We start from the raw sequence: 22,897 nt of genomic DNA, 5'->3' as shown, positions 1-22,897 counted from the left end.
CCCCCTCCCTCCAACCCCAACTCTTTTAAGCTCTGTGGTCTCCAAGCCTGACACCTGAGCCTTTGTTCTGCTTCTGTGGAAATATGATTCTTTCAGCTTCCTCCAGATAAGTTAGAGAAAAACAGCTTTATCAAGGATATTGCGCCTCTTCGTTCTCCCCAGGCAGCATTGGTTCAGGTAGTGATAATCTTTAATAATCAGCCTTTTTTGATACAGATCATCCTACACACTTCCTTCCTTCTCCAAAATATGTTGAGTAGCACACAGAATACAGTGAAAGATTTAAGAAAAGGGACTGTTTATAAAATCAAATTGGAATTCATGTATTGTACACAGATAGATTCCCCAAACTGTCTTTCACCCACACTAATTATGGAAAAAAAGGGGTGTATTTATACACACAGTGTCTTTCCATAACTAAAATGTTTCCATCATAATAATTAAAGTTGCTTAGACTACCAGGTATTACTATTCTGATGAAGTTAATATTAAAAAAAATTGTCATTTGCATTTGACTAATCTTGGGACAGAAATAAATGGATTATTTTAATTGCATGTAATTGTCACATGAAGGTATTCCTTAGAGCTATAAAATTATATCTGTTAAAAAATATATAGTCTTATTGTTAATAGTTAAGAAAAATTAAAATCCTCTATGCTTATTATGTCTTTTATCTCAATATTAAATCTTACAGAAATAAAACCCCAGGAGAGCTGAACTCGTAATTTGGAATTTTATGCAAATGGAACAACCACAGTTAGAAGTGGAAGAAGCACTTCATGCTCAAACAATGAAAACACATTATAAATATGACCAATTGTATTTCAAGCAGAAGTTGTAGAAAGAGAAGTAGGCACAACAAATCAAACCAATACTAAGAGTAATTAACAGCACTAACTAGGAAGATATTTTGGTAACTGCTTTCAAAGGCTGAAGTTTCTGAGAAAGGCTCGAGCAGTCTTTCAGATAGTTCAGACACAGCTCATGACTGCAATATGCAAATAGCTTCATGCCATTAGCAGAAGTTAAAGTCTTGATAGAATAAGGGGTATATTTCATGTACCTCCTCCAGGTGAGCTGTTACAGAGCAGAAAGGGCAGCTGGCTGAAGAAATGTGCCCTCCAATGTCTGTGTTAGATTAAATTCGTTATATTCTGCATGTAATCCGAAATGCAGGTGTGACAGAGATTAATAACCTGAGCTGGGCATTTTTCTATGCAAGGAAGACTTCATTTCATTAAGGGAGGAACAGAGCAGAATGGGATAGCCTCCTCTTGCAGTTCAAGATATGCAGGTACTAATGTGAGATTTATGCACAGTTCACAGGACTGCAGTCAAAAGTGCGTGGCGTTGCTAGCAGTGAGATCTACTGAATGAATAAAAGAAGTGGTAGAAATATTGTCTCTGAATGCATGCTAGAGCTAGATTCAGACTAAAAACTGGTGGCAGTAATACAGGGAGCAGTCATGACTGTGGAGGGAAGACCAAGGGAGAAAATTGGACCAGAAGTAACCTTCATTTTTTCTAGAATCTGTAGTTTTTTTGATAAACAGAATGACTTTGTAAGAATGGCCACAGAGACTTAATGAACAATGTAAAATTAATTACTGAGGGAGTAGAAAAAGTCAGTAATATAGTAGTATTGAAGTACTGATTTTAATAGCAAGCTGTTGGATTAGTATGTTGCCATCATATGTTTCTGATACTAGTCCAAAACAACCATGTATTTTGTTATCGAGGGTTTGCTGACTAAGGCTGAAATTGGAACCACTTGGGACAAGTATATTATTAAGGAATGCAACGGAAATTGGAAGAGTATATTTGAAAATTGTGCACATTTTGTGTCACTCACTGAATATAAGCATTGCTCTTCCTCTTCTCCAGTTTTGCTCTCTGCCTTTTCTCAGCACCCTTAGGCTCACCCTTCATGTCATGCTCTTCAGCTCTTTCACCACTCTGGACCTGGGAAGCATTCCTGGCTGTTCCCTGGAGTCTGACTTGTGCTCTTTTCTTCCTTCTGTTAGCTAGAATGGCTGCCCTGGGGGAACCCATGGGAATAATTTCTCTCCTTTTTGCTGCCTCAAAATCCCCTGGAGCACTTCTGGCCCCTTAAACCTGGGAGACGTTAGGAAGGTAAGGAGGAAGTTTTTTTGTGGTTTTTTTTTTGTTGTTGTTGTTGTTTGGTTGGTTTTGTTGGTTTTTTTTTTTTTTTTGTTGTTGTTGTTTGTTTTTCTTTTTCTTTTTTTTTTTTTTTTTTAAATAAAACCCTTCAAAATTCTAATAGCAGGTCATATTTTTCATGGCAACTTAGTCTTCACAAAGTTCAGCCAAAAATGTTTAAATTCTTAAGTGTTGTTGACTATGGGGGGCATAGTGAAGAAGTAAATTCCTAGTAGGTTTGGTATGTGTAACTATGGGGTTAGACCTTGCAGATGGAGTAGATTATTCTTCCATCACTTTTTAGTTGTTTTAAAAAAGGCAGTGTGAAAAAACTCCTAAGTGGTGTTTTTCTTGCTTCTGAAGAGGTTTACTCTTGTTTTGTGTTGGGTTTGGCTTGCATTTTGCATACAAACTGAGGTGACTTAGCACATTCATCATGGCACATTGTAATTGAAAAGATATGTATTTTTTTAAGAGTTATGTTACACATGCCCTATGAGTTATAAAAATAATTTTGGTCTGGTTTTGAATTTGTTAGCTTTGGGTTTTATCACAAGTACCTACACAGACATCAGTGTATCTACATCATGGTTAAATTAACATAAGGTGGAGAATAAGCAGAATTTAACATAAAGCTACAGTGAATGCTGACCTTTTCTTTGAGAGAACTTTATGGGACATCTTGTATTACTTTAAGAAGGCAGTGAGTACTAAAATGTTTTTGTAAATGGGCTTGACAGTTAAAGCTGGGAGCTTCAGTGGCTCCCTGAGACCAGCTGGGCTGGCTGCCTCTGAGCATGAGTTCTCTGACCAGTTCAAAATAATGCCAGCTGCAGACCTTCAGGACTGGCCGGGCTCTGGTCTTTTCACTCGTTCATCTGTGTTGTATTCCATGGCTTTGAAATTCCTTATGAGGAAGGAATTGGCATTACTGCAGTGGTTCAGTTGGTGTATGGGGAGCTCTTTGCCCATGGCAACAAAAGAGGTGAAATCTCACTTCTCCCTTCCCTCTTTCTTTGCTAGTTATTCTGTCCTTTAAGGACAAGTCTAGGATTTGCTGGCATACATGCATATCCCACTCTCTTTAGTAAAGCTCTGGCAGTGAGTAAGAGAATAAATTAAAGTTTAAGGAAAAAAAAACCAATGTAGGGAAACCAGTGTGTCTGGGCATGGCAGCTCATGCTTATTCTCTCAAAATTAACCAGTGAGATGAAGCCAGCTTCAGTCATCATGTTTTCTTTTCAAATTATTTGTTTCACAGGAGACTGTTTGTGCAGTGCAAAAGGGATGAAAAATCAGGGGTTAGAGTGGAAGCACCTTCCCAACCTTTACTTTGTGTCAGTGCTGCACAGTGGGGTGTCAGACTGCTTCAGACCTCAGTGTTTCCCTTCTTTGAAATGAGGGATTGTCATGGTTTCACCCCGTGCAGCAGCCAAGCCCCACACAGCTGCTCATTCACTGCCCAAGCAGCAGGATTGTGGAGAGAATTGGAAGGATTAAAACAAAGGAACTCCTGGGTTGAGATAATGACATTTTAACAGAGAGAGAAAAAGCTGAGCATTACAAGCCAAGCAAAACAAGGAATTGATTCAGTGCTGCCCTTGGGCAGGCAGGTGTTCAGCCAGCTCCAGGAGAGCAGGTCCCCTCACGTGTAACAGTGAATTGGGGAAACAAACTCCATCACTCCAAGTGTCCCTTCTCCCCCCTTCTTTTACTCTATGTATTGAACATGATTTCGTATGGTTTGGAATGTCCCCTTGATCAGTTGGGGTCACCTGTCCTGTCTCCTCCCAGCACCCCCAGCCCCCTCACTGGCATGGCAGTATGAAATGCAGCAAAGGCCTTGGCTCTGTGTGAGCCCTGCTCAGCAATAACAAAATAATCTCTGTGTTATCAGCCCTGCACAAATCCAAAACGCAGCCCCATACCACCTACTCTGACAAAAATTAACTCTATCCCAGCCAAAACCAGCATGTGGAAGTTGTTACCTTCAGGAGCCATGTCAAGCTTAGTCTGAGTCTGTTTACCTCTGAAATAGTATTGTGATCAAATGTATTTGTAAGCCATATATTTTTATTTGACAAGTTTTCTGATTGGAAGGGACTCTGATCTCATTACTATGTGATTCGAAAAGAAAAAAAGGATGAAGAAAGTGGTTCTCTCTTGAAGGAACTCAGGTAAACTTGTGCGGCCCTAAGACTTGACAGAGGACTGTCTAGTGTTTATTTCTAAATATTATTTTTATGCAGTAATTGATTTAAAGAAAACTACATTGGCCACTTTTGAGTAGCCCTGACTGCATGCAACTTCCAAAGTCAAAAATAGGCAGTCAAACCTACTTTATTGCTTTTCGTTTTGTCACCTCCAGCAGACACCTGGTCTTCAAAACTGTCTTCTTCACCAGTGTCTACAGACCCTCATCTCAAAGCAGACACACCAATGGTGCTGTGTGGTACATGACTCTGTCTGTACGTGCATGTGCACACCCTCACACCATTTGTGCTCAGAATTTTATGCACACATACACAGGACAGGGCACTTGTGAGTCTAGAGTCACAGATTCCACTTTGCACATTGTTCAGATGGATATTTGCTTATGAAAACTTAGTTCTTAAGCTTTGGAAATTTACAGGAAAATGAAGTAATGATTAATGACAATCCTAGTTTCTGGTATCCCAGTTTATTTCTTAAATTACTGTAACGTGTTGCCTTTGCAAAATACCTTTTTTTTTTTTAACAGTTTAATAAGTTTTGTTTTCTCCATTTTTGGTAACAAAAAAGTACCTGTGATTTTCTAATTTCTCTGTATTTATTCTTTGCTTTACTTTTTTTTCTGTGGCTGACTTACTGTTTTTTCCTGATAGGAATGCAAAGTTATTTAGCCTTTGTTGCCTCAGCAATTAAAAAACATTAAGTCATGCACCAATCTCAGTCCCCTTGGATCTCCTCTTCAGTGCTACTGAGTTGTTTCCAAATATAATAGGTAATCTTCCTGTGTTAAGAGAGATGGATTCATTGTGACAGCCCTGTGCTTACTTCTTCATAATGAGTGGATTTTAAATAATTTACAGGCAAAAACCTGCTCCCTTGAAATTTCTGACTCTACCTGTCTCCTTGACATCTTAATGAAGTTTTGATTAGTTGAGGACACGTTAAATGTGAGCCAGGAAACGTCAGAACCAAAGATCAGGAGGGAGAAAGAGAGCAATATAGCATCACTGACTAAGACTTTTAACTGCTTTGGTTCTGCTCAAGTTTACAGGAAGCCAAGCTAGTGTCCACTCTGAACAGACCTTTATTTAGGATGTGCATGTTGTAAGACAACCCTTTCCTGCATGTTTTGCACCAAATCCTTATCCTGTGCACCTGCCTGTGGTGGCAGAAGCTATAGAAGTGAGTTTTATGCGTTGCCTTGCTGTATCTGACTGTCATGGATCTAAATTCTGTTGCTCCTGCCTGAAAATTCAGGTTTACACATATACAGATTTCTTTTTTTTTAACTTCTAAAAATCTCTCTAGGGTGAATTTTCCCTGATATATAAAACTCCTCCAGCAGTAAATTAAATTAAAGTTTGCTTTACAATCTCCCTGTTGTGAAAAAGTCCCAAGACTGCCTTTATCAACTCTGTATGATTATACAAGACTAAAAATATCATTGTGTTAAGACATCCACCATGCTTTTCTTGATTGCCTGACAACCTCTGAGGTTTTCTGTGAGTAGATTACTGGTTGCTTTTTTATGTTCATGATTTTGCCTTTTTACTACACCTTCTTGGGAAAGAGAATCTGATCTGATCATGGAGAATGTCCTAATGGGACCTGCTGGTGAAATTACAAAATGGAAGAAGATTTTTTTAATTCCTAGAGATGGCATTAACAAGCAATGAAAGTTATGTATCGTGTAAATAACTTGTCTCAACAGTGTGCAAAGGAAATGGTCACAAGCTTATATGCAAATGTCCAGCTGCGTCCAAAAATGAGAGATCAGCCAAAAATTCAAGAAAAATACCCCTCTCAGTAAATTTGATGTTTCTTTTGAGACACCATCAAGTAGAGATATGATGAACTAGCTTGTTCCTGCCAATTTTCAAGGCTTCCTCATGTTGTTAAAGACATAGGATTTTGACATTTCAGAACTTGTGGGGTTTTTTTGCTCTGAGTCAATCCAAATTGATTACTTTCCATGAACTGATGCTTCAAAACTCTGATTTTTGGAAAAAAACCAGCAAATCAGCGCTTGTCTGATAGTATTGGTCTACCTGAGAAGCCAGTTGCCAGCATGTAAGGCAAGAAGCTGCTCCCTTTATCAGTTCTTTGTGAGAAAAATGACCCAAGAACTCTGTGGCCATTGCAGGATTTCTGAACTGTGCAGGAGGCAAGAGGACTGACTGGTTTGTGCCATGACCTTGGGGATTTCTTGATTCTGACTTTGGTGTCAGGACTGACAGAGGTGAAAACTGGACTGGATAGTGAACATACTGAAACTTTACTAGATCTACAAAGTTTTTTGAACTCCCAGAAATAACCTGAACAAAGAAAAATGTTTTTATTACATTGTCAATGCAATCAAAAGTATTTTGGAATGCTGGTTTGTCTTCAGGGCCTCTTATCATCCATTGAATTTTTCTTTGACTTGTCCTTATGACTAAAATTATGTTTTGATGAAAAAAGTCCAACTTTGTCAATTGTGTTTTCTTTTTCTCCTGTGGGAAACTTGCCATCACTCAAAACATGACAGAAATTTTAATTTCACTGTCCAGATTCAAGATGCACTGTTCAGTCAAGAATTTTTGCTCTGCGCAGGTGCCTTGCAGAGAGACAGAGCTCTTGGGAGGCAGGAACTTTACAGTTTTCTCTAGATCTTGTCAAATTCCTCATGTAGACCAAGGTGAGTTTCAAGCTGTCCCCATAGCTGACAAAGTCACTTGAAGGTTCTACTCCATTCTTCTAGTGCCATTGCTGAATATGTCAGTGAATCATGCTATGGGCCCTGCTGCCCTGCACACTCCATGCAGGACTCTGATTCCCCTCCCTGCCACATTAGTCCAGTGGCAGCCAAGTGTGTTGGTGCTTTAATAAACGTTTGCTGTCACTTGTGACCTCCACAAGCTGGTTTCGTAAATGAGAGGCTTGGTATTAGAGAAGAGAGGAATTAGCTGGGTTTTTGTGGGGTTTTTTGGGGTTTTTTTTTTTTTTTTGTTTTGTTTTTTTTTTGTTTGTTTGTTTGTTTGTTTGTTTGGGTTTTTGTTTGTTTTGTTGTTGTTGTTGTTGTTGTTGTTGTTGTTGACCTTCATGTGAAATATTTGTAGTGAAAAGCCCAGATCTTGCTCATTCAAATGGAGAGATACTAACTTAATGTTTGTTAAGCAAATAAGCTGAGAGTAAGAACCAATATGAGTATTTTTTTCTTGTTTAAATGTTAGCTAGCTCAGATTAAAGGTCGCTTCTTCCATCCATATTCACTTAACAAGTTGTTAGAGATACACACAGTTTTTTGAAAAATAAAGTAATGACTCTTTCCTCATTATGCAGCTCTAATCTATACTGCCCTCAGAGATCTCAGTCTTGCTTTATCTTGACTTCTAGCTGTGAACTGCAGTACAGCAGTAGAAAGATGTATGGAGAAGATCCTAACACTTAAGTAAGGAGTCTTTGGGCATTAAGCCTGTGGAGCTTTTAGGAGAAGCAGAAACAGTGGGTACCCTCCCTCAGGATGTCTTTTGGTAGTGTTATAATTACCTCAAAATGCATTGCACGTTAAAGCCAAGCTGCCCACCAGAGAAGGTAGGCTGTGGGAAGGAGGATGACAAAGATCAATGTCTTTGCTCCCACTCCTCTCTGGTACTCTTCTGCTACCTTCCCACGTTCAGGCTGCTGTCTCCCGGCATTATGTTTGTCAGAGTCTGCCACAACCTACAGCCAGCTGTAAATGTACCCTTTACACATCCAAATCCAAAATTTTGTGCAGAAGTGGGAGAACTTATTTTTCTACTTTGGAATAGATTTGCTGTTTGGTATCAAATACAACAATACTCAAAAATACCTTGCTTAGGTTTTATTTACATAAATATTGTGATTTCAAATAATCTGTATTTGCTCATGCAAGGATCATTGTTTTACAGGTGATTAAGATTCTCTTGACCTCAAATGCAAGGTAAAGGAGCCTATGGACTAGGCATAGGCTGAGGGTGTTTTTCCCGGGTTTTTAGACAATTTTCCCAGGTGAGGGTGACTCATGACAATAGGTGAAGAGTGTCTTGCCACCTATTAAATGTAATATGGATGGGTCCCAGTCAGCTAAATTGGATTCCAATGAATATATCTGGTCAATTAATCAGAATAGGGAGGCTTGAGGGATTTCTGTAAGGGAAGGTACTGTATGTCTGACTGTGTCAGCTATTTCTGCTGGTGAACTGCAGTAGATTTCTCTGAAAAAGCCACTCCACTATTCTTTTTGCAGACTTCTACCTAGCCATTGTGTTTGAGAACAAGGCCTGCACTGCATCTTTAGATACAGTCTTTTTTCCAGGACAGGCAAAGGTTGAACCCTTATCACAAGAATATAAAACCTAAGGGATGCTGCCTTTAATTACAATAGTGCATGTTCTGATTCACTTTGTAGGAGCAAGGGAATGGGGTGGATGTTGGAGCATCCCAAACTATTATGAACTTAGAGCTTTGATAAGAAAGGTACGTCTTTATGTTTTGTTAATATCTGTCATGTAGTCTTTCATAGCAAGTAACTATTTTACTAATGGAGAAACCAAAAATAACAAACTGGTTTCTCTTTCAAACAGCATCCTTGAACTAGCATTTTTTTCTTCAAAGGCAGCAGTATAACATGGAGAGGCAAGAAGATCCTTTTGACATTTTGTGAATATTGAGGAATGTAGCAGTAAGGTGAGGTTTGCCATGTTTCAAAGCCTTATTTGTCCTTCAGTATTTATTTGTCTCATGTCTTTGTGCAAAGAGGCAACGTCAAGGGAAAAAGTAAGCCTTTAAGTATTTTAAAATGTTCATTTAGGATTCATTTTGAGAGAACAGAATCCTAAATGTCAGACAGTGTTTGATTGTTCCCTGTAAAATCATCATTAAGAATTAGCCTCATTTGATGTTTTAAGCACTTACACCTATCCAAAGAAAGTCAAGTGAAGAATTATCAAGATTAAGTTTTTTTAAAGTTTATCTGTAAAAAATGTCCTTGAATGCTCTTATGCAAGCTGCATTGAGTATTAGTATATCCAAAGCATATTTAAGGCCTCACCTTGACTTTTTATAAATGTTTTAGGAAACCTCCTAAAATAATATTATATGACATCACAAAAACTGTGCTACTGGTTTCATTAGTAACCAACCAGCCTAAACAAGTTTAGGCTGTGCTGTCTTAAACTGCGCTGTCTAGTAGTGTTTGGAACCACAGTCAGACTGCATCTGCATTATGCAACGAGGCATAGAGCAGAGAACCACTTAGACAAATTTTTGGCCTCTCATGGGTCCATGATCATAGCTAGCTTTTACAGAAGTGCCTTTTGGAAAGTCGTCCCCAGCTGTGCCTGTGAGTACAGCTGTGAGACTCAGTTCTCCCTCACAGCACTGTTCTTGCAGGTGTCTGTAGCCAGACACAGAGAATTTAAACGGGAACTTCCAGAGATTAAAACAGAACAACTGCTGAAACTCCCTCCAAAACCTTAATCCAACCACCCCTGCCAACTTTCTGCAGCTCAAATAAAAGGCTTCCTCATGTTGTTAAAGACATAGGATTTGACATTTCAGAACTTGTGGGGTTTTTCTGCTCTGAGTCAATCGAAATTGATTACTTTCCATGAACTGATGCTTCAAAACTTTGATTTTTGGAAAAAAACCAGCAAATCAGCGCTTGTCACACTACATATAGTGTGCAACATTTCCTGTCCTCTGGGAACCGTGTGAAGAAGTGCATCAGTAGTATTCTCATATGGGGGGGCTGGGCTGTGTCCATAAGCTCTGCAGACAATAGACATAGCACAAAAAATTAGCAAAGGCGGGGGCTAAATCCAGTCATGTGCCCAAGAAACTGTGAAAAAGAGGAGATAATAAAAAGATCTTATCTCTGTATTTCTTTTTCTTTTTTTCCCCCTCATTTGAAAAACATTGTAATTGTGAAGGCTGCTTTATTACATTATAGGAATGATTTTATAATATTAATTATATTCTATGCAGAAAATAATAGAATAACCTAACTTGGTGCAAGGATTTAATTCCAGAATGTTTTAATTCTTTGTGTTATGACAGGTAGGTAATGCTGAAGCAAGATAACCACTTGGCGGTATTATTGTTTGGTATAACTATTTCTATGAGAGGTCACAGATGAGGAGAGTTTTGTTTTTACATGCTTTTTGGTTTGGTTTGGTTTTTTTGGTTGGTTAGGAGTTTTGTTTTATTGTTGGTTAGCAGCATTTTTTAGTTGCGAAATGGCTTCAAGATTCGTATTTCCCACTGAAGTGATTAAGAGAAGTAAAAAGATTTGGCAACCTGTCATAGTCCTCTTCTCTGACAATAGTTCTGTTACTTGAAGGAAGCGATTTGCAAATAATATCAAGTGTAAATTGAGCAGAGAAGGTCCCTTGATTGCAGCTCAGTCTGATTTTTCTGAATCTTCCACACGAAAAGCTTGTGCTGCTCTGACTGACAGGGCAATTTCAGCAAGTAATGAGTAAAGATGGATGTCTCTGAGCAGTTAATCAAATTTCTTTTTGGCAACACTCTCTGTCAATATTTGAGGCTGTCATTTTAATTGTTTCAGATTCCAGGTGAAAGAGGATCATAGCCATGGATCCCCTTGTTCTAGATGATATAAAACTTGGTGATCGTAATAGATGCCCAAAGAAGTGGGCTTCTGAAGTCCATTCTCTTAATGGGAATCAGTGTGCTTCCAGCTTCATCAGGATCTTTGCAAATGGCTTCTGCTTTCGCAGAGTTGGTTTGTAGACCAATTCTTGTGGTACAATTTCTTGCTGCATCTGGAAGAAATGCAAGCTGAAGGTAACCACAAACTAAAATTCTTACTAGTTATCTTCTTTGTTTCAGAACATCTTTGTTCTGAAATGTCCTCTCAGATCTTCTGTATTTCCACCTTGTATTCCTCCTTATATATGCAATATATGCAAGTCCTGGTGTGCCACTGGCATGAGTGAGGAGAGCTAGCTCAAACCTCTGCCTGGCTCTAAATTTGTTTGGATCTTTTCATTCTTTCAAAGTGGACACCTGACCTTGGAGGGAGTAACAGAGATCTGAAGCAGCAGTGCAGTAATTCAGCCAGTTCTGTCAGCAGTTTCCTGCATTACAAAACCTGACAAATCTTACTGCCAGCATTCAGAATTAGTCTTTGGAAGATCCTGTCTGGCAGCAGTGCACGAGATGCACAGCCTTTGCTTTGCATCAAGGCAGAACTGCAAGCAGGTAGTTTGTGCTCCTACACAGACACCAGTTTTTCTATCAGCTGCAAATACCTTGCTGTTTAATTCTATATATATTCATATATATACATGAATATGTATGCATACACTCAGAAAAGAATCAGAATGAAGAAATCTCCAGGAGATGGAGTGAAGAGCATGACACGGTGAGAATGCCATATATAATCTTTATAACCTGCTCATTTTAAACACAGTTTATCCTGTACAGCTTTATATATGTCTTGTGTTTATGCATGCTTGTGTGTGGGCATGCATACATATATTTTATCTATAAATGTGGCTTCACTTACTGCAGCTTGACATGTGATGTTGCGACATTTATGGCTGAAAATGGCAGAGGAAACGGAAGCATCAAGAGGAAGAAGATAACAGATACAAAAGCTCCAGGAAGCTCTTATGAGACACGGGAAGGTACAAAGAGCATTCTGTCACTACTCAGCACCTGATCAGGCCTAGCAGACCAATGCCTGTCTCTTTGTTAGCAGTGATCTATAAATCTGTCTGAAACACATAGGGTTCATGCATTTTTGCTCAGCTATACCCCACAGTCCTGTTAAAATCAACTTGAAGACAGAAGTTAGCCCTAAGAAAGATGTCAAATGCAAGAGTCAAATCTGGCTTGGTAGCTTGTTGTGGGATAAAGCATGGTTATACATCTAAACTTCTGTTGCTGGCATTCAGAACCATTTGGGCAGGCATAGAATTTCATGAATGCAGCTATGGTCCTCTTTATAAGTGGATTGCACCTCACAAGTTCTGAGTGCCTGTGGTGAGTTATGTTAATTATATTGTGTTGAGACTGCATCTGAAGGGAGAATGGAGTATGTTTAAGGTCAATATATTTTATGTTTAGGTTTGGTTTTTTTTGGCTCCAAATGAATAAGTGCTCTCACAAACTATGCAAGAGTTTATTTGTAAGGCTTTCAGCTTCTAAGAATGAGAATTTCAGTGTATGAGCAGAAAAGCAAAACAAAAAATTCACTCTTTTCCAAGATATAAACCTTAACATCCTTTTTTTCTTGCAGACAGAATGTCTTTCTGCTGTCATGCCTCTTTGGTTCTTTCTTGCTCTTTACATCTAGCAGCTGAGCCCTCAGCTTAAGGTTGCAATATCAGAGTAAAAATATTTAACTTCATACACTGAAAGCTTTTTTGCACTTTATGGCCAATCAAAGCTAATAGAATAAGTCAGAATGTCAAGTGAGCAGCTCCTAGCAGGGTCAGAAAGCACACCAGATCTTTTACTAGATATTTACTCACCTAAGTTTGATTTCTCTCATGGATGTTTCTAGATGAAAACCTTGTTTCTTTTACTGAACCTTTCTGTCCTGATGCCAATGTGGCAGTCCCTACTCTTTAGTGTGGGATGATCACTTTACTAATGCCCATGCATGAAGGGTGAGAAAGGGAGGAAATTTTAGGCTAACTTGCAGCTTGGAAATGAGTGTTTTAGCTGGCCCTCTTTGAACCTGATGCTGTGCTAGGAGATATGTTTCTTCTTCAGTTTGGTATGGTAGCATCTCACTGGCCCTGGACCAAGTGTTGACAGAACTGCAAATAAGCGGAGATACTGAGCAGGGAACAAAAGCCACTATGGCACAAGTGGGTGTGATGAGAGAAGTGAATCTTTAGCTAGTGCTCACAGGTGCACACAACTGATCAGCATTTTGTCTAACTTCTCAAGACTTGACAGATGGTGAAGTGCTTGTGCAATGAAGACTCATCCCTGGAACATTTGTTCAGAGAAGGGAAATAATTTTTTTTTCAGTTGAACATCCCTTTGAAATACAAACCATTATCTTTGCAGGCTTCAGTTATGTCCTTTATGAGCCTGTCTCTATAACAATTCTTCTCAAGGAGTGTGCCAAACACAGTGGATACGTTATAGATCTTCAAGACAAACCACAATCCTTTAAAATAAACACCCCAACTAACCTAAGGGGAAAAAAACAACAAAGAACAGCAATATGACTGAAATTAATAAAATATCAAGAAATGGAAGCAATCCCCTGAAAGCTGAGAGCTGAATAGATGTGTGTAGTAAAATAGCTATAAATGAGATGTATACATTGCTGCAGCTAAAAGACTGAAAATATTTCAAAGTGAGGTTCCACAGACAAAATATTTTTCCAAGTCAATGGCTCTAAAGGCAAGGCAGAAGTCTCCAAAATTTGAGAGAAAAATATTTTCCCCAATTTGGAATGTAGTTGAAAAGGAATGAACCTTATCATGAAAGGATGAGGAGCAAGTTAAAAAACACCTTCAATCCGTGCCAGCTGCAGATGACCCTGATTGACTTTGAGACACTAACAAAAGCTTAATCTTGTTTGCAGTGTATTGAGAGATGGCTGGGACAGATTGACTGTGAAAGGGTAGTCTCTGAGCTAAGCTTAGAATGAAGCATGAAAGGTAAATTGTTTTAAAAGTTCCAAAAACCATTACATTTTCCCTTGTAACTTTGCTTAAACCTTTTAAATTCTTGTCTGCCCCACAAAGGCACAAAGCAAATGCAACCTCTTCTGCACCCCAAGGAGAATTTCAGGAGTTCTATTGGGTAGATGGATGTAGATGGGGAAAGATTGAAGAATTCAGCCAGTGAGAGCAAGCATTCTATCTCTGACACACAAAAAAACCAAAAAATTAAAAACTAGAAATACCTGCAGACAACAAGTATTTGCAGTCATTAACAAGTTGGATTTTAACTGGTAACCAGTCCAGCACCGAAGCTCATTACTAAAGACGCATTCCTAGGACAAAAAAAAAAGCATTTTCAACAAATTTTTTAAGCCCCAGGAGAGCAGGGAATGAGTTTTCCTCACAGAAGTTTTTGGAAGCTGTTGTCAGCTTTCCTTCTGTGAGGGACAGAAGAAAGATAGCTGTGCTGGCTTAGCAGTGTTACTGCTCAGGGTAGGTTTCGTGTTCTCCTAAGTAACTAAAATGCATACTTAATGAAAAAATAAGAAAGTGATTAGTCTTTCTTTATTGGCATGGAATTGCAACCTTGCAGCTAGGAAGAAACAAGCCTGCCTCAAATCTGACCTGTACTGGTGTTTACAACTGCCTCTGGTAAAATACTGCTCTTAGCCAAGCTTTGTATCTGTTTTTATGGCAGTGTTGTGGCGTTTGAGGTCTCAGCCTGTTAAGTGAAGACAGACTTTAATGTGTGGAGAGGTGAATGGGGAAGGAGTCAGGGCAGTGAATGCCCAGTAGAGTCATTGCTCTGTCTGATCTGGGACATTGAGTACAGGGCAGATTTACAGGGAGTTTAACAACCTTCACACTGTGCTGCACATTGCAGGGAATTTTCCTTTTCTACCTTAGGAAGTTTCCACCTCCACTCAGTGTCATTTATGTCTTTATACCTCAAATGCCACATGCCTCTTTGGACAGGGGCAGATCTGACCATGTCAATCAGGGGCTGATTTTAGAGGCCCTATATAGCGTACCTTGCAGTAATTATTTCCCTTTAAACTTTTCTTGAAATTTTCTTCTCTTTTCTCTTCAGAGGTGTTTTATTTATCAGAGTACGAATCTCTACATCTGAGATCAGAGTGCTTCATGCTTTACTTCAACACAGAACCTTAGCAACAAGAAACTATAAGAAAGGCAAGGAATAATTGAATTCTTGCCCTGGCAGTCTACTGGCTTTGTGGTTCTTCCTTTGATTCAGAGGTCTTGTATTTTATCTATTCCTTGCAAGTTTTTTCATTTTTCTCTCAGAATTTGTTACTTGTCTTGAAAAGGCAATACCCCTACCTGATGTTGCTTCCCCCAAAAACATACCTACTTTCTTTTATTTTTCCTCTCTTGGTATCAGTTTAAGGCAGGAGTGCTTTAAGTGTTTCCAGCCAAATAGCCAATATTCAGTTTTGTCTAGCAACAGAATACTTTTTCCAAGCACTTTCCCTCAGCACTTCAAGCGCTAAACCCAAGGCAGTTCTCTCATTCCTGCAGCAGATAGTGCTGTTCCCGCTGTCTGTTCATTGAACCCTGCTCTGTGCGCCCCTCTACCCTTGCTCCCCAGCACCACTGGGTGCTTGGATGTCATGACAAAGTAGAAGGTGAGGAATGGCATGACCTCATTTCCTTCCCTTTTCATCAGGGAGGAAGAGGAAGGGTAAGGCTAAAGTTGGAGGCAAAGGTGTGGTTGAACAAGTTGGGGTCACCAATTGTCTGAGTGACTTGGGAGCTCCTGTGAGATTTACAAAGTGTGAGAGTTTGCACACACCCATGTCTCTCCTTTTCACACATACACATGTAGAAGTGTAGGCAGACAATCATTGTCTGTCCTGCCATAATTTTTCTGTCCCAAACCCAGCCTGGAGCCCACTGAAGCCTTGGAAAAATGTGATCTCCAGTAACACAACTTAGATACTTCATCACTGTCGCTCACACAAGTACCCTGTACTGTTTTTACTTTGGATTGAAGAACAGCCATGCTGTCACTCCAGGTCACCATTTACATCCATCCTCTGGATAGTATTTCAGCATGTTTTGTGCTTGCATAACATTGCAGCTTCTACTTCTTTTCAAAGCAGAGAGAGAATAGAATTAATACCACCAGTTTGTAGTAAACCTCAGAGAAACTCTGTCAATGTTTTATACTGCTCTCCATTTTAGAGTTGTACTTTTAAGTGAATGCAGGAGTATTTTTTGGTGTTGATTTAAACACAGTAAGGAATATATCTGCTGTTTCTTCCATTTAACGCCTATTACAGAACAAGTTTTTTTCTATATGTTTCTTATCTGATCTGCTTTCCTGCTGTGATAATCTAATACCTTCACTTCTCCAGAAACAGTGACACCCTTCAGAAAATACATGTTCGGATTTTGGAAAGTGGCTAATAAGTATGGCTAAACTTAAAACGCTCAAGAAAGCCAGTCAGGGCTTCCAGAGAGCTGATGATATATCAGGAATTTTTCCCCTCTTTGAAGAGTTCTCCTTCCTTTGATCTTTAGAACTAAAATCATGATTGTATTAATACAGCCCATGGGAAGTTGAAGTATATGAATTGCATAACCTGTGAGTATGATCAGGGGAACATTTTATTTCAGATAAGAAATTTTTCTTTCTTTCTTTTCCACTGTTAGGAACTGTTATACATAAAATATATTTAATCTACAACTATAAATTATATAAAGTTTACTTAAAATTACCCCTTATTTTCTTTCCTGTTTTGTCATGATCCTATTTCCTCCAGGCTCCTGTAGGCACTATGGACTGTCACTGTGGCTTCCATGTCTTCCAGTAAGGAAGTGTCTTCCAGTAAGGACTGGCACCTTTGGGCAACTGGATTATTGCTTCCTTCATATTCAAACACATGCATGCACATAGTTCATGTTTTGGGCATGCTGTCACCACCGTGGATGCACACACACCTCTCGTTTTGGGGAGTGCTACTTACCTCAGAAATACTGGAGTAGCATGAGGCAGAGTGCAGAGCAGTACAGATTTAGTGAGGAAGGAAAAGATTTCCTAGGCTGAGAGTGGCCTCAGCTCACTATTTCTTTCTTCAGAACATGAAATTTGTGGATTAAGGCATTCTATTAGGCCAATTTTAAGTCCTTGGCATTTTGGTAGTTTTAAAAGCTGCACTTCTAGAAGACATTGTATTGTGGGAACTCAGTACATCACTCCAGATGTCCAGAGCTACCGAGACAACCCTTGGGGGGCTCGGAGGCCCTGGAATGTTGCCAAAAGTACCTGGTGGCTTGACTTTGATCCTTTTAAAGAAATGACACCTGAAGGTGAGGAGATGAGAGAATTTCAGGTCTGAATGGTGAGGGGATGTTATTCACTTGTTAGAACTTAAGTTAGAATGCACTGTACAGGGGGGTTTTATGTGTTGTACAGGGGGGTCTAGAATTCTGTGCATGGATCAGGAGTCCCAAGATGGAGGAATTTGGGCGTGCCCTGTCCTTCTTCTTTCTTCTCCTTGGCATCCATGTTCAGGATGATGTTGGCATGTGTGGATTGGTTCATAGAAAGAGTACACTTGCCAACAAGGGCAGAAAGTATTGGGAATTAAAGGTAAATTTCTAATACGTAGTTTTCATTATAAAAGAGACAACCGCCTCGTGAGCGGGAGAGAGTGCCTTTGGCTGTCTTGCTGATCAGACCTTGGCTGGACAGACAGAAAATCTTTGTAGAGAAGAAATAATAAACTCGACTGAAGACCTAAAATCAAGAGTCCAGACTCCTTCTTCGAGAGCGCGGCCTACCCAGAACCACTTTTTCCCGTGCTGGGGCAGAGACAAGTAACAGCCGACCCCGGCATTGTATCTCTGACTGTTCAGTTTGGTGCCCAAACTCGAATCTTAAATATGATTTCGTTTGAGTATTCTAAAATTTTGTGGGGTCTTTCTGTACAATAACACCTTGTTGTTGTGGGCATACATGATATAGAGATGTGTCAGATTTATTTCTAGTTAATTTTTTTTTTTTTTTTTTTTTTTTTTTTTTTTTTGTTATAATGCCACCTACAAATTTAGATTACCAAAGGGGAAAGACTAATTTAAATTACTGAAGGAGAAAAGAAATTGCTAGGCCATCATGTTAGTGGAATCTATAATTTTTATTTCTTTTTTAGCCAGAAGGCTTAAATTTTTTAGGTGTTTGCTAATGCAAGATGGTCCATCAAAGGACCAGCATCTCTGTAATAAACTGTTAAACTTAAATTGAATGGCATGTACTTTCCATTTCATATTCAGTTAAGTTTGAGATCATCAGAAACTTTTCTAGAAAACCCTCCAGGCAGCTGACTAAATTAAAGAGGGGAATTACTCACAGGCTTAGAAGACAAGCAGGGACATCAGCAATGAAGGATAAGTGTAAAGCTGTCTCTGTCTGCATAATAATTTTATTGCCTGGCTTGATGTATCATAATGTTTGAGATATATTACCCAAAGTAAGTAATGCAGTGCACCATTAAACATATTATGTTGTAAATAATTAAGATGTGCAGCATTAAAACTTTTGGGTAGAATGTAATTACTGTATTCCATGAGAAACCAATGGCTACTTCAACAATGTAAGTAAACATGAAAAACAGTGTTTCATGGACACACAGAGTTGGCAGTTGCTTTATGAATATATCTTAGAGGCTGTTTTTTCCTTTTGTCTGATGAGATGGAGTGGTTCACATGCAGAAATTAATTGTAAAAAATTTTCTACCTTGAAGATTTAGTCTTTGTTTGAGTAATAAAGGATGCTTCCTATGTCAGTCAGCAGCAGCAGAATGCAGAGATCTATGTCTGAGTCAAATGTCCGGTGCTTGACAGGATTGAGTGCTTTTGGGTGCTTGACAGGACTGAGCAGCCTTCACAGCTTGCACCCCACTGCATCCCACAGGTTTCTTGCTAGCTTAAAACATAAGGCAGGCTTACTCCTACACTTGAAAGGTAACCATATCATGCACTTACACTGGTGGTAAGGTGTGAGCAAAGGTGAAGAATGAATCCCTTATGATTTTTATTCTGTTCTCAAGAACTGGGAGCTCAAGAAATTAAATCTGCAGAAAGCTGTCAAGATCATTCAGTTGAACCAAACAAGGTGATAGGATTGAAATATGAATTTAACACCTAGTCCTACCCAAATCTTCAGGCAGAATTATGCTAGAAATTTGTATGACTGCATTATATATTAGGCCCTGTCTAGAAGCATTTGTAAAAGGCACCTCACATGTGTATATGAAACAAATATGTCAAAGATGAAATTCTGGCTTTCCAATTACTTTTCATGAGAGAACTGTTTCAATTGTGATTTATGCAGTGAATCTGTTACTTTTGTCTTTCAAAAACAGAAAAGGCAAGGAAAAGCCAACATGCTGACCTGCACATCAAATTAGCATTTGGCTTTCAAGCACTTGTTGAGTCCCAGGAAAGTGTTCAGAGGAAGATGATGTAGCAGGAAGCTCTTCCATGGGAACTATGATGTTTCCTGTTTGAAGGAAGTTGTGGGGACACAGCTCACAAGCTTGTGGCTGAGGCTGAAGAATTCCTTTAGAGTACCATAATCTTGGAATGGCCCATCAATACACTGAGAAGGTGAAGAATTCTACGTGGAATGCTCCACAGAGAGAGTTGCTCTAGATCCCATGCAAATGTGAAATCTTTATGTGTCTTACTGCAGGATATCTTCTTTTCAAGGCTTCCTACTTAGAAAATTGCATTACCTGGGCAGCACATCAGTGCTTGGGCAACAGAGATCTTGAAGACACACTGGAAGCCTCTTCTTATCTGCTGGCCATCTACTTCAGGTGCTTTGCTTTGTTTTTAATTGTGTGGGTTTTTCTCCCTGAGCATGGCCGTTTAGAGATTTACACTACTGTCTCTAATAAATAGCCATGGTAACAGGTGTTGTAGAGATTAATCAGATAAAAGATGCATTTAGTGATCATTCTTATGTGCAATTCCATTAATATGAAAAACTCTAATAAGCACCTGGCAGGCATCTTTCAGCATTTGGGTAATACGCCAGAAGTACAGTGTTCTGGTAGAGAATAATTTATTTCAGCCCAGGTGATGGATTCTTTTTTTTTTCCACTCTGTGAAAGACTTGCTCTGCTATTTATCATTTAGAAGTCTCTGTAAAAGAGGTTTTAAATGCATTTTTACATAAGTTCTTTTGCAGCCTTTTCCCCAATAATTTGAGTACCTTGTAGTTGTCCATTAAAAGAATGCATCTCAGCTGTCATGGGAGATTCAAACTCTCTTGCATCTCATTAATTTCAGGAGAAGAAAGTGCACAGTGAGGGATTTTGCCTGGGTTTGGATAAGTGATTGGTTTCTTATTGGAAGGTATTTTCACAAAAATGTTCATTTGTGTTGCCAAGACACCATGGAAGTTTTTTGCCCTCTGATTTTTAAGGGCTGTGTTTATGGTCAGGTTGTTGCATCAGGTGACTTCTCTGGATCGTCTCATTGACAGGCCTGATTTGCAAACATGTGTGAACATTTTTTAGTTTTTGAGGCTTCAGTATTAAGTCTTCTCCTTTTTCTTCTGTCTGTGAATAGGTGATTAACATAGAGTTCGGAAATATTTTATACCTGTTGCCAATATCATCAAAATAAAAAATATTCATGTAACCTCTTTTATTTTTTATGCATAAGTGGTTTTCTTCTTCTCCAGTTGTTACCAATTTTATTTCAAGTGGCTAAAGAAATGAGGATTGACATTAATGCTTCTTCATATAATTATTCTGTGATTACTGACACTCTGATGGAGGGATGGAGTTTCATGTCAATATACTTTACAGCTTTATTTCACAGCAGAAAATACTGTAACCTTGATGATCATATTCCTCTTGTGCTTTGTAGCATTCAACCTTTCAAGTTGCTCACAACGGAATTACTTTGATTTCATTTAATAAAGACAAACATATATTTCATTAGCCTTTGAAATATGTGAGTTTGTGGATAGTTTTTCTTAAATAATTGGGTTTTGTTACTTTCTTGTCCCTTGTATTATTCCTTTTTAAATTTTATTAATACACAATTTGAGTATATTTTATTAAGTTGCATCTTGTGAACCCTACACTTACTCTAGAGGAAGAAAAAAACAGGCTTTCTAACATTAGACATTCTGAGGTCATTTGGGAGTCATTTGATTCTGAATGTGTAGCTGCATGCATGAACAATCATTTTTAACTCAGTTATTAAATGAAATCATCAATTGATCTTGAATATAGAAATGGACTTTCTACAAAATACAGATCTTGCTCTACTGAAGCATTTTATTTGGACATAGAAAAGGTTTTTGTCTTCTGCTAGATTCCTGGTAGTAGTCTGATGTTCTGAACCTAAATTTCTTAAAGAACAAAGAGAAGAACATGACCAGATTTAGGAAGAAAAAGAAAAGGTGCCTCTCTTATATTTCTTAGGGATATGAATCTTTTCATGACAATAACTTTCTGGTGTAATTAGCATGAAACAGATGCTTTATATAGGTATTAATTGTAATGCTATGCATGTTACAGAACTTAATTAGAGTCCTGCTTTCACCCTGAGCCCTGAAGTGTGACAGGTTGGATGAGGGTCTCCTCCTTTGCTCCTCTCTGTGGGAATCATGGGCTTTGTCTCTGATGAGACAAAGGCAATGGCATGTTTATTTGTCAAAAAACATCCTAAATGGATATCTTCATGTCTTTTCTGCTTTTCCTGTTAGAATGGGGACTCTGAGAATGAATTTGCTGCCTGTCACCTGCATGGGTGTCACCCTGTACAAGACCCTTACACGGGGTCTTTCCTCATTGCTCTTAGGCACAGTTTGGGCATCTTAACGCACCAACTTTGTTCCTATTTTTTAAAGTGTTTGATGAAAATGGGAAGATATTGAGAGAGTGTTAATTCAGTGCTTGATATCTGATAGAAGATATTTTCATTTTCAGATGTTAGTTAGGTTCAGACAGTTGGGAAGAATATGTTGTGGACTGAACAAATGGCAAGTCACAAAAGGGCACACGGAGTGTCCAGAGCACAAACCAATAAAGATGGTGGTTGTTCATAGAAGAGACATATTTGAGTTTTCCACAGCTTGCACTTCTCATCATACTTTGGTCATAAATTCCAAACTGTCCAATTAGCTCAGAAGTCCTAGGAGGCTTGTGACAGCCATTTAATAAAACAATAAATTTTTTTGTTCCTTTTGTGCAAGTGCAGCCTGTAATGCGGTATTTTGTTATGAACAGCTCTCAATAAAGCCCTCCTTTCTGTAACAGCATGTGAATTTGGGATGTGATTGCAATTGGTTTTGTTTTGGTTGGTTATTGCAACTGGCCAGAGAGATTATGGTTTTTTAGGTCTTTGAAGTCAAGAATGTTATGAAAAATATAGTTGATCATATTCACATTTAGAGAATCTGTCAGTAGGAGGTCACTGTACATATAAAGCTTTGGTTTTCAGGACAATTTATCAACTTCACCTTTGATACACAGAGCCAAAGACCTACAAATAAACCTGAGAGGGAAGCTACATGTTTCTGTTAGTTCAGATGCTTTTATTCATGAAAGCTGGGTGACTTTCACTATGTTTCAGTTGTATAACAGGAAATGTTTTCAACTAGGAATGCTGTTGGAGTGGTCAGCTAATGAGGCAAAACCAAATTCAGACCAAATTTTTGAGTATTCATTTATTTTCCACTTATAGCTTAGTGCTCTACATCTATTCCTTATGATTTATAAAATCTACCAATTTCTAAAGCAGCTCAGTGATCAGTAAAGTGCTGTAGAAGCCTGGGCTATGAAACTGATAATATAAACTGGCATTGGATATATCATATCAT

At 38.7% G+C, this 22,897-nt stretch overlaps 2 long non-coding RNA genes across 2 annotated transcripts in view; one reads left to right on the top strand and one right to left on the bottom strand.

Moving 5' to 3' along the window:
• LOC135306299 (uncharacterized) overlaps positions 1–4,183 on the bottom strand; it is a 46,124-nt gene extending 41,941 nt beyond the window's left edge. The window contains exon 1 of the long non-coding RNA XR_010367101.1: positions 4,150–4,183. This is a non-coding gene — a long non-coding RNA (uncharacterized LOC135306299). The remainder of the gene's footprint in view (positions 1–4,149) is intronic.
• A 4,598-nt stretch (positions 4,184–8,781) lies between these two features.
• Positions 8,782–12,027, top strand: LOC135288946 (uncharacterized). Its single transcript, XR_010351761.1, has 3 exons — positions 8,782–8,851; positions 8,990–9,061; positions 11,912–12,027. It is a non-coding gene; the product is annotated as an uncharacterized LOC135288946 (long non-coding RNA).
• The last annotated feature ends 10,870 nt before the right edge of the window (positions 12,028–22,897 follow it).

Source organism: Passer domesticus, chromosome 1 (assembly GCF_036417665.1).
Source record: "Passer domesticus isolate bPasDom1 chromosome 1, bPasDom1.hap1, whole genome shotgun sequence".
NCBI lineage: Eukaryota > Metazoa > Chordata > Aves > Passeriformes > Passeridae > Passer > Passer domesticus.
Note: the sequence above shows the minus strand (reverse complement) of the source record. Positions and strands in the feature narration are given on the sequence as shown.